The 13077-nt window shown below is 35.1% G+C and overlaps 1 long non-coding RNA gene across 3 annotated transcripts in view; it reads left to right on the top strand.

Moving 5' to 3' along the window:
- LOC112912252 (uncharacterized) overlaps positions 1 to 12421 on the top strand; it is a 77620-nt gene extending 65199 nt beyond the window's left edge. For all 3 annotated transcript variants that reach the window (XR_011994402.1, XR_011994403.1, XR_011994404.1), the window contains 2 exons: positions 8622 to 8671; positions 10074 to 12421. This is a non-coding gene — a long non-coding RNA (uncharacterized lncRNA). The remainder of the gene's footprint in view (positions 1 to 8621; positions 8672 to 10073) is intronic.
- The last annotated feature ends 656 nt before the right edge of the window (positions 12422 to 13077 follow it).

The following is a 13077-nucleotide window of genomic DNA, read 5'->3' as shown; positions in this document are numbered from 1 at the left end:
GAGGAAGGGGGGATAGGTGAAATGGGTGGAGATGGTCAAAAGGTACAACCTTCCTGTTATAAATAAATCCTGGGGATATAAAAATACTGTATGATGGCTATAGTTAACAATACTATATTGTATATTTAAAAGTTGCTGAGAGTAAATCTTAAAAGTTCTCATCACAAGAAAGAACATTTGCGAGTGTGTATAGTGATAGATGTCTACATTTATTGTAGTGATCATTTTGCAGTATGTGCAAATATCAAGTCAATCTGTTGTACAGCTGAAACTAATATAATGTTATATGCCAATTTTATCTGGATTAAAAAAGGGAAAGAAAGAAAACACAAAGAAAAAAAAGGAAAGAAAAGATGTTTTGCTTTACTCTATAGGCAAATCTATGAGGTTTTGGTAACAAGAGTCCTTATCCTAGCAAGCATCTGAAACAAATCTGGTAATTAAAAACACTTCACTTGGTATGTTTTCTGGAATGAAAATGATTTCAGAGATATCCAAATGGGAAATTTTGACTATAGAGAAACCACGATGCAGTTAGAGCAGTAAAACAGTACTGTACCTAGCAACTAGCTCATTTCCTGGCAGTTACTAAGCTGAACCACATTTATTCATTTGATTCACTTGTTAGACACTGTGTTCCAGGCATTGTTTCAAGTGCTGGAGATACAACAATGAACAAAGTGGGAAAATATCCTTGTCTTCATGGAACTTAACATTGAATATAAGCTATAAAAAATGTTATGTGACAATAAATGTAGAGGACAGCTGAGAAGAGGAGATAGGAAGATGTGGAGAGTAGGACTTTCAACTATGGGATTCAAGGAAGGTCTTGAGTGAAGACTTCAAGGAGATGAGGTAGTAAGCCATGTTTCTTCTTAGATAAAAAGGGTATTCCTGGCAGTAGATAACAGCAAGTGCAAAGGTCCTGAGGTGAGAGAACCTGGCTTGTTCTAGATTTTTGTGGCCAGAACAGAGCCAGAGTAGGGTAATATAGTAGCAGGTGAGGTCAGAGAGGAAACTTGGATGTTGAAGGGGGCATGATAGGGAAGCTATTGGAGGTTATATAATAAGGATTTTCGTTATGTTCATATTGAATGACATAAGAGCCATTTCAAGATTTTGAACAGAGCAGTGACATGACCCAACATTTTTAAAAAGATCATTCTGTCAGCTGTATTGAGAATATAGTGAGTGAAGGGACAGGGGGAAATAGGAAGACCAGGTATGTCTTGGTTGCAATAAGCCTAAAGAAAGCCATAGTGGGGGTGACTGGGTGGCTCAGTCAGTTAAGTGTCTGCCTTTGGCTCAGGTCACGATCCTGGAGTCCCAGGATTGAACCCTGCATCAGGCTCCCTGCTCAGCAAAGGGGTCTGCTTCTCCCTCTGCCCCTCCCCCTGTTCATGCTCTCTCTCTCCCCCCCACCAAATAAATGAATAAAATCTTTTAAAAAAAGAAGAAGGAGGATGAAGAGGAGGAGGAAGAAGGAGGAGGAGGAGGAGAAGAAGAAGAAGAAGGAAGAAGAAGAAGAAGAAGAAGAAGAAGAAGAAGAAGAAGAAGACGACCAGAGTGGTATGGACCAGGGTAGTAGCAGCAAAAGTAGTAAATGCTGGTCAGATTCTGCATATATTTAGAAAGCAGAGTCAACAGGGCTTTCAGATGGATTCAACATGGGGTAGGGGGCAATGAAAGAAAGAAGGAGCCAAGAAAGGTTCCAAGATTTATTGGCCTGAGCCAGTGGTTGGATGGAATAGCCATTTACTGAGGTGGAAATGACTGGGGGTAGAGTGGGGAGGATCTCAGTTTGTACCAGTTATATTTGTGATATCTGTTAGCTGTCCCACTGTGGATGTCAAGTATGTAGCTGGATATTTAAGTCTGGAGGTCCAAGGACAGGAAAGGAAATATAAATCCAGGAGAGCTTAGCAAATAGAAGATATAAAAGCCATGTACCTGGGTGAGATCACCTAGAGAGTAAGTAAGCACAGAGGGGAGTACCAATGACTGACTAAATCTGCAGAACTGATCATTGGGAGAGGTGCTGGAACCAGGAAAAGAGATGGAGAAGAAGTGGACAGTTAGGAGGAAAACCAGAAGAGTAGCTGTGACTCAGATGTCAAGTAAGAAAAGTGTTTCCAGGAGGAGGTAGTGATTGAGTATGTTAAATGTTGAAAACTGACCAATTGAGATCAAGGAATGACTATTAGATTTAGCAGTGTGGAGGTTCTCGATGCCCTTGACCCAAGCAGCTTCTTGGAGTGGTGTGGGGGTGAGGTCCTCTTTGACGCAAGATTGAGAGAATGGGAAGAGTGGATTAGAGACGGTAAGAATATACAACACTTGGGGGAGTTTTGGCGCAGAGAGAAGAGAAGTAAGTTAGTACCTGAAGACCTGAAGAGGTATTAAGAGAAGGTTTTGAAAGGTGAGAGGACTAGCATGTTTGTCTTTAAATTATAGTGCTTAGAATGGAGTAAAATGGGCAATGAAAGAGAAGGGAAATCTGGCCAAGAAGGTTGGGGGCTGGGCACAAGTGGAAGGATTGGCATTATCCAGGGTCACAGACAACCCACAGACTGATGGCAGAGACTATAGAAGATCAAGATTTAAGAAGAAAAAAACCAGAGAAGGTATGAAAGAGCTCTTTAAGAGAGTAGGAGAACCTACCCATTAAGAAAATGTGATGGCTTGATTCCATTGTGGTCCAAAGATTGTTGGAGTCAGAAATCTTGAAAGAGTAAGACGAAAATAAAAGGTGGTAAGTAACTGTCTTATAAACAAATGGCAATTAACCTGTTTTCAACTGAGTTGTAAGGCAAAAGGGTATTGAACATTTCCCTGAGATTTAAAAGTATCATGAGACATTTTTAGGAACTGTAGGTTTGTGCATTTAGTATAGCCATGTATACTTATCCAGGAAGGCCAGATTAACATTGACATAGACTTCCACACAGTATGTGGCAAGAAAAAAAGAATGGTCTTGGCCAGTAGATTTTGCACTTAAAATATGAGTCAGTGAATGGGGTGGGACGAGTTGGATAAAGTACAGTCCCCAGGGAGGGCTGGAGCAAGAGACCTGTGCATTATGCCTTCCAGACTTGAAACAGGAAGTCAGGTTTTAATAGCTTTAGCTTACAAAATTAAGCCCTCCAAAGAAAATTCACCTGTTGCCAAATCTAATGCCAGGGTTTGGATGCTCACGGTTCCTTCAAGTCTCTTGTTTGTTTTCATTTATTTTTCTTTCCTTGTTCTTTTACTTCTCCTTCTTGCCAGAGTTTTTCAACTTTTACGCATGAATACTAAAGGACTTGCAATCTATCTTCTTGATGAATTGTGTAATCAGAAGGCTGTTATGAGAGGGGGAGGCGGTGGTTAATGCTTTGGTTTAAAATGCATTTCTCCTGGCTATGGAGTTCCCTAAATTCTTTGTGCACATATAAACACACTGTTTACATCTTGCAGTTTGGCCCACTTATTTTGAAATCCAACTCTCCAGAACATTCCTTTTTAGTTAGGTAAAGTTGACAAATAACAGTTCTGTCAGAAAAAGTGCTATTGACCTAGGTGCCAAGGACCTCTTTTTTTTTTTTTCCATATACCTTCATATTTAGAATTAGATACCTGCAAGCTGCTCCACTTGATCTGTCACACATTCAGATGTCAGTATTTAGCAAATGCGGTTGCCACTAATGGTTTTAACACTTGCGTGGTTTCACAAAGTCTACTTTTAACCCTTGTGTATTGAAGTTTCCATTCAGTATCACCAACAAAGAGGCAAGAAACAAAAAAGCATTTTTCATAAAGAGGGTATAAAAATATTCATTACAATACACCTATTTTGGTGTTATCTGGTGTTAAGAGGAAAAGGATTTAAAGATCATTCTTAAGATTTGGCTGACGAAAATATGAAGGATTTTGATGTAGGAGTATTGAGATAGATTCCATTTAATTTTTATTAGATAGATTTTTAAGATGAGCTGTTTTTTTTTTTATGTTGCTTTGAGTTGTGACTAAGCTCAAGAATGGCAAAATGAAGATATTATTATTATTACTTTTGATGGAGAATGGCTTTTTTCTAATCATGAATCTAATACATGTTCATTGTAAAACATTCTATAAATAGAGAAATGTGTAAACTACAAAGTACAAGTCCTCCTCTCAAGTCCCACCTGCCAGAGATAACCAAATTCAGCAGTTTAATTTGTATCCTTCCAGGTTTGTTTCTACATGTGTGTATGTATGTTATCTTTAAGTTTGTAAAACAAAATGAGCTCTAATGTAATCATCTTAGCCTCAGTGTTTATTTTGTTAGCAAATTATAAACCTATTTCCATACATATTTATGTGATTTATTTTATTGTATGAATGAGATAATATTTATTTATTTCATTTGTGGATTATTTACATTTCTAATTTTTACTATTAAAAAGAATGCTGCTATTAACACCTTGCTACAATAGGATAACGTCACCTCTCCAAAGGTTTATTGGAATTAATAGAGAAATACACCAATACACTTGAAGTGCCTAAAGGAATACAGGACACAGAAATACTTCAGAAAGTTATTTTTTTTTATTTTTTTTTATTTATTTATGATAGTCACACAGAGAGAGAGAGAGGCAGAGACACAGGCAGAGGGAGAAGCAGGCTCCATGCACCAGGAGCCCGATGTGGGATTCGATCCTGGGTCTCCAGGATCGCGCCCTGGGCCAAAGGCAGGTGCCAAACCGCTGCGCCACCCAGGGATACCCAGAAAGTTATTTATTATTCTTTCTATTTTATTACTAGTGAATATGTCCATATGAGAAATCCTAGAAATGAAATCATTCTGTTGATATTACCAAATTACCCTGGAAAAAGGTACTATGAAAGCATATGGCCATCATCAATGAATAAAGTATATTTGTCTCCCCACACTACTTAAATTAAAATTCAATAGAAGCATAATACACATATACAAAAATACATGTACATCATAAGTATTGACTCAACAAAGTAAATTCAGGAGTACCTGAGTGATGCAGTTGGTTAAGCACCCAACTCTTGATCTCAGCTCAGGTCTTGATCTCAAGGTTGTGAGTTCAAGCCCCATGTTGGGCTCCACACTAGGCATGGAACTTAAAAAAACTAAAAGATGACAGATGATAGATAGATAGATAGATAGATAGATAGATAGATAGATGATAGATAGATGATAGAACAAAAACCAAGCACACACACAAAAAACAACCCCAAAGTGAATTCATTTGTGTTAACCAACATCCAGATTCAGGCACCTGTGTGGCTCAGTGGTTAGCATCTGCCTTTGGCTCAGGTAGTAATCCTGGGGTCCTGGGATCAAGTCCCACATCCGGCTCCCTGTGAGGAGCCTGCTTCTCCCTCTGCCTATGTCTCTGCCATTCTCTGTGTCTGTCATGAATAAATAAATAAAACCATTAAAAACAGCAACAGCAACATCCAGATCAAGCTAGAAGACATCCTTGAGTCCTTACCCAGTCATTATTTACTTTTCATACCCCAAGACTAAGCACTATCATGCTTCTATCCATGTGTACTAGTGTTCTACACTTCTGTCTGGCTTCTTCCATTCAATATTTGTTTGTGTTGGATGACCATCTATGTGTTGCAGATGTCAATATCTCATTCATCTCTGTGATATGCTATTCTAGGAATATATTATAAATTAGCTGCTGTATTGTTGATGGACATTTTATATACTTGTTACAACTAACACTATTTTGATTTGTCCACATGCCTTTGATGCGTGTGTGTCTATTTGTGTGTGTGTATATACATATACAAACACATTTAATTTATATATTGTGTACATATATATGCACACATAATATATTGTGTATATACATACACATTTATGTTGGACATTTACCTCAGAGTCGAATTGCTAGTGCCTAACGTAGGTGTGCGTTGAGCTTTACAAGTTTTCCAAATTATGTGATTTATCACAATGACAGCAATGTAAGCTACTACTGGTTGTACATCCTGGCCAGTTTCTGGTATTATTTATTTTTAAGATTTCGGTCATTCTGATGGGTGTGTAGTGGTATACATTGTGGTTTTAATTGTATTTTCTCGATAACTAATAGAGGTAGCACGTTTTCCTATGATTGTCAGTCATTTGGGTGTCTTCTTTTGTGAAATACCTTTTCAGGTCTTTTGTCCATTTTAAAAAATGGCTTGCCTTTTTTTTTTTTTTTTTTTTTTTTACTTATTGTAGTAGGAGTTATTTTTTCTGGGTATGTTCCTTAATGTGTATAGTATCCCTTATTAGATGTTTTTTATATCGAATTTCAATTAGAGATATTTATCTTTTAATCATGTCTTTAAATAAACAAGTCCTTAGTTTTTATGAAGTTTATTTTTTCAACCTTTCCATTTATAGTTAGTGCCTATGTCTTGCTTAAGAAATCTTAGTATACTCAAGGCATTCTCTGTGTTTTTGCTAGGATATATTGTCTTACCTTTCTTTGTCAGATCTATAATTCATTGTAAATTGATTTTTATGTAATATAATAAAGCAGTCAGTACTCATATTTTCCTCATATAAGTAGCTAATTGACTGCACCATTTATTGAAAAACATTAAGTGGCATCTTTGTTGTAAATCAACTGGGTCTATATGTCTCTTTTTCTGGACTATCCTGTTTTATTGGTCAATTTATTTACCTTTTTTTGTCAAAACCACATGCTTGATAACAAGTCCTCATATCTGGTAGTGCAAGCCTTCTTGTATTTTGATTGCAATTGCATTGAATATGTAATACAGTATTAGCTTTGGGAGAATTGATAGTCACAGATTGAGTGACTTTAATTCATAACATGGTATAACTCTCCATTTATTTAGGTTTCTCAGCAGTAAAGCTAGTAGAAATCTTGGGTATATTTAATCATATTTATTCTTAAGTTTTCAATGTTATTTATATTTGAATATTTTTCACATTTAATATATATTTTTTAAATTACAGCTTTATTGAGGTATAATTGACAAAACTGTAAGATACTTAAGAGTGTACATCATGGTTATTTGACCTATGTATTCATTGTGAGAGTATTCCCTCCATCTAGGTAATTAACATGCCCATCATCTCATATATTTATTTTTTATTCTTGGTGAGAACATATAAGTTCTTTCTTAACAAATATGTATATATATTGCATATATATATATATTTAACTGTTTACTGCTAGTATATCATTACAAATTATAGCTTCTATTTGAAATAATTTTTCTTTAACATTTTTGTCTTTGTCTAATACAGATATACCAGTTTTCATTGCTTAACTATTTAATGGCATATCTTTTTCATCTTTTCATCCTTTTTCTGTCCTTTATCTAAGGCTTATCTTTTAAACAGTATATAGCTGTTTTGACACTCTTTATCATGAATTAGAATATTTAATTTATTTATATTTAATAAAATTACCACTCTATTTGGCCTTAAATCTAGCATAACACCATTTTTTTTCTTTTTATTGGTTAGCTCTTTGGGTTTTTTTTTCTCCTCTTATCATTTTTTTAGATTAAATATATATATTTATAAATATATATATATATTTATATTATTTATATATATATACTTTTTAAAGTATGTTATTTATACTTCTTTTATTATTTGTTTTGAAGTTACCCTAGAACTTACAACATTCATCCTTCCTTATTAGAGCAACTTTAGCACATCGTGGAAAACATATGGACCTTAAATATTTTCATTCCATTCCTTCCTACTTCTCTGATTTTCCCTTTTTTCTTGGAGTCTTGGGTCCTCAAATTCTATTTTTCTTGGTAGCTCTCAACTCTAATTTTGTCTTATCAGCTCCCTTAGAGTGGGGAAAGTTCTAGATCATAACTTTCTGCTCGATCTCAGATATCTGTACCAAGTATTGGCTGATTTGACTGTCCTTTTGATACCTTCCAGAAGTTTTCAGATATATTTATTAAGCTTATCTAGATGATCTTGGTACAAGTATTGATCTAACGCAAAGTACTCCATTATGGTCTGATGTGGAAGATGTTTCCCTAGCCTTTTACAGAGTTTCCATGTTAGCTACATTTTATTATTTGCTAATTTGATGGGAAAAAAATTAGCATGTTGTTATACGGCATGCTTCATCTTGTTTCACTGTGACTCCCATGTTTTAAGCCATATTTAATTGGTTCAGGTATGGCACCTGACCTAAGTTGCATCAGTGAGTTCCTTACCTGGGACTTTTGGGTTTGGGATTAGAGGAATTTTAAGCTCTGAGTATAAAACTGAGGAGCCACTCGACATTTGTGCTTTCTACCAAAATGTGTTTTGTAGTAAAGATAAATAAAATGCAGAGATGCAATGAAAAGACATGGAAAGAGAGATCAGGCTCTGATTTCTTGATTCTGGTTATTCAGTAATCCCAGATGCATCTCCATTTTTCCTATGTATTTTTTTATTATGGCAAAATATGCATTATATGAAATTGACCATTTTTACCATTGTTAAGTGTGCAGCTCAGTAGCACTAAATACATTCACATTGTTGTACGACTATCACCACTATCTCCAGAATTTTTTTTAATCTTCCCATACTGAAATTCCATACTTATTAAACAATAATTTCTCTTCTTCCCTCATCCCAGGCCCTGGTGACTGCCATTGTACTTGCTGTGCACATTCTTGACTATTCAAGGTAACTTATAGAAGTGGAATCATGTAGAATCAAGTGGAATCATGTAGAATTTGTCCTTTTGTGACTGGTTTATTTCACTTAGTATAATGTCTTCAAGGTTCATCTATATTGTGCATTTGTCATAATTTCCTTCCTTTTTAAGGTTGAGTAGTATTTTTTGCATGTTATACCACATTTTGTTAATTTGTTGATAGACACGTGGTTTTGACTTACACCTTTTGACTTACAAATAATGTTGCTGTGATTGTGGGTGTACATGGACAGATTAATTTTTACATTTTTTGTTCACTTGATGCATTTTTTTTTTTGTTTTGCTTAAGCAAAGTAGACTTCCAGTGCTACATGTAACCCAAAAGTTCCCAACTAACATGCATGGATGTGTTCCCAGACTCCCTATTCTATTCCTTTGATCTACAATCCCTTTTTGTGAACCAATAGCACACTGTTTTAATTATTTTAACTTTATAGTAAGTTTCTGAGGTCTGGTAACAAGCTTTTCCCCTCATTATTCTTTTGCAAAAGTGTGTTGGTTGCATTTTCAGCATTTTTTTTTCCAGAGGATCAATTGTCAAGTTCTAAAAAGAAAACAAATGGAGTTTTGTTTTATTTTGCATTTTTAGTTAATTTGGAGAGAATTCACATTAAACCTTTTGAAGTTACATAGGTAGCATATTCTTTGCTTAAAAGAGCCAAATAGTAGTAGTTTTGGTCCCCTCTTCACTTGTCCCAGTCCTTATCCCAGATTGGTGTTGTCCAGGAAAAGCTTTGTCTTCTTCTCTGCTCAGAATACATTCTTTGTGGCCCGCAAATGTGTTTGGGTTTTCCCACAGAAAGCAATTCTGAGATCCCAGTAGGTGTCCTTACAATTCAGTTCTGACACTAGTCAGGGTTAGTACAGATTCCACAGCTTACAAGCTTGTTCCCACAAGACTGCCTTCCTCTACTTTAGACTCCATTTGCAAGTCTGGGTTGTCACCTGCCCTTCTGACAGACTGGTTATAAATTGGGATCCCACGGCCCCCTCCTTGGATTTGATAATTTGCTAGAAGGCTCACAGATCTCAGAGAATGATTTCCTTTAGTTTGCTGGCTGGTTAAAAATAATGTAAGTGATAAAGATGAACAGCCAGATGAAAAAATATATAGGGTGAGGTCCAGGAGGGTCCCAAAGTAGAAGTTTCTTTCCTCATGGAGCCAGGGTGTACCATTCTCCCAGCATGTGGTTGTGTTCATCATCCTAGAAGCTCTTTGAACCCTGTACTTTTGGGATTTTTGTGGAGGCTTCATCTTGTCAGCAATGATCAGTCATTAACTCAAACACTAGCACTCTGCCCTTTGGAGGATGGAGTTTGGGGATGAAAATACCAGGTTTCTAATCATGGTTTGGTCTTCCCGGTGACCAGCCCCTATCCTGAGGCTATCCAGGACCTCACCAAGAATTGCCTCATTTGGAACTGAAGAGACTCATCTCATCCAGGAAATTCCAAAGGATTTCGAAGCTCCGTGCCAGGAACCAGAAGCAGAGATCAACATATATATCTCTGTTATTTTACAGATGTATATAGTCTTCTCTATATTACTCATCTAATTTGTTCTTATTTTTATTTTCCTTTTTAAAAAACTGGAATGATATGTGACATGTATTTCTCTTTAATGTCTCTATTTTGAGATCCATCTGTGTCCATATGGTATATCCTCTTTGTTCTTTTGATTTGCTATTGGGCATTTTATTGTATACATATGCTTTATTTATCTAATGATTTTCCCATTGATAGACTTTTTAGGGTATTACCATTTTTTAGTATTATAGCAAAGTTGCTACAAAACTCTTGAAATATATTTTTTGTTCACATTTCTCAAGAAGCTACCAGTAAAGCAGATTGCTATGTTTAAGGAAATGTACATTTGATTGCAAAACTATTATGAAATTATCCTTGAGGAAGTCACTACCAATTTATACTCCTAAGAGGCAATAATACCCATATCCCTGCCTCCTTATACACTCAAGAGGATTATTATTAAAATTACTGCCCATTTGAAGCAAAAGTCTTTATTTTTATTTTATTTCAATGGCTGCAATATGGTTGAATAGCTTTACTTATTCATTTGGTCATTTGTATTTACATGTCTGGAGAAAGCTAGTTTATAATGTTTGCCCATTTTTCTGTTTTTGTCATTGATTTAGTTGTGTTTTTCATTGATTTAATCTAGTTGATTTTTGCTATATCTTTTAAGTATTAATATTTTCTTTGCAATATATATAATTAAAATATTGCTGTTCATTGTCTTTTAACACTGTATACATCTGCTATACAGAAATCTTATGGTTGATGCAGTCAGATTGACTGGTCATTTATTGCTTTTTAATAATATATCTTGTGTAGGAAGGCAACCCACTCTAGAGTTATAGATATATTTTCCTTCATTTTCTCCTGTTAATTGTATGTTTTAAAATTTTATAGAAAATTCTTTGATATCCAATATTATTTTTTGTGCATGTTAATACATGACTACTATATAACTTATTGTCTCATTTGTATTATCGAGTCTGTAAATTATCTGATCATATTTTTCACTCATTTTTCAAGTGGGCTAATGAAGTCTATATTCCACATCCCTTCCCCCTAATGTTGGAATAGCTAGCTCTATCCTTTCCTCCTTGAACTGAAATATCCTTTTTATCATACACCAAATTATCTTTCAGTCATGGCTCTATTTGCATATACTCTGCTTTGACCTACTTAATTACTTTTATGCTATTACCACAATATTTTATGTACTTTGGGTCTTAAAAATAATTTTTTTCTTTAAAAAATAATCTCCACTTTTCTGATGTATTAGAATTAACTTATCAAGTCTCTTCTACAATGTTTTGGGAATGCATTGCATTTATAGATTAATTTGGACCCAACTTATATAACAGTGAAACCTTTTATCTAGGAACATGTATCTACACTTAGATCTTTTTGTGTGTGATACCTTAATGCTTTATAGTTCTTTTTTTAAATGTAAGTTTTATTCTTCATGTTAAGACATGGCATATGTGGGCATATCAAGGTCTGGAGTAAAGGATTGAGCACAATGCATTGAGGAAAGACCTCAGCTCTTAGAATAACCAGATTGGAATCGTGGTGCCATCATGTATTATCACTGTGAGACATTAAGGATGATACTTTATTCTGCAAATTTATTTCTACATCTAAAATAGGAAGATAACAATACACATAGGAATAGCATTGTTATGAGCAATAAAAGAGATAATGTATGTCAACAGGCTCACAGAATGCTTGATGTAGACTGGACTCAATAAATCTAGATTCCCACCCAGTTCTCAGAGGACCTGGACAACAGGAAAAGCCAACTAAAAATAGCAAGACACCATTCCTTGTATTTCTCTTATTCTCTCACTCTTATTCAAGAGCTTATTGTCTATTAATGTAATGCATAGTTTGTATTTGGGTATTTAGTTTCACTAAAATGACTTCTATGGATCTACACTATAAATCAAGGATACAACAAATGAATGAGCCTATGAAGCTTGACAGTTTTGTAATTTACAAATAACTAAAAAAAGAAACAGCTTCTTTCAGAATTTTATAAAGTTGATTAACTTTGTATATCCATAAGAAGGTGGGGGTGAATGGGTGACGGGCACTGAGGGGGGCACTTGATGGGTTGAGCACTGGGTGTTATTCTGTATGTTGGCAAATTGAACATCAATAAAAAATAAATTTATTATTAAAAAAAGAAATCTCATTACACTAAATATTTTTATTTAAAGTCCAAATGGCTTCATCCAGATTTGAGAAGTCATGTAGGAGTGTTCAATACCAAGGTAAGAGCCACCTTATTATGGAGAAGGTTTATTAGTGTTGTTAGGGTCAAGTCATTGCTAAATTAATAACTAGTATTAAATAGAAACCAGTGAACCTCTTATGAAGTACTTTATACATGTTCAGATTTTGATAATTTAGAAAAGCAGAAACCAGTCCCCACTTGGACAAAAGTTTATTTCTTCTACTTCTGTCAGAGCTAATAATCAAAATGGTTTGAATGACCTTACATAGTTTTCCCAATTTGGATGGGTCCCATCCTGTCACTTGAAATTTAGATGGCAAATATGTCCCCCCATACCTTAGGGGCTGTTGTTAGTTTAACATTCTGTGACACTGTTATTCTGTGGCTTTTGGAGGAGATGCCCATTTCACATAAGTCTCAGCTTCCAAATATAAAGCATGAAGCAAGTGAAATAATCTAATCAGGTCAATTGTGAGTCCCTTTGTAGCATCGACCATGTTTTTCATGACTTGTCCCCATATAAAACTCAGCATAGAATTTGAAACGTGATATGTATTTCCACAGATACTTTAATGGCAGTTAATGAAAATGATATTTGAGTGGTTTCAG

Source organism: Vulpes vulpes, chromosome 1, assembly GCF_048418805.1.
Source record: "Vulpes vulpes isolate BD-2025 chromosome 1, VulVul3, whole genome shotgun sequence".
NCBI lineage: Eukaryota > Metazoa > Chordata > Mammalia > Carnivora > Canidae > Vulpes > Vulpes vulpes.
Note: the sequence above shows the minus strand (reverse complement) of the source record. Positions and strands in the feature narration are given on the sequence as shown.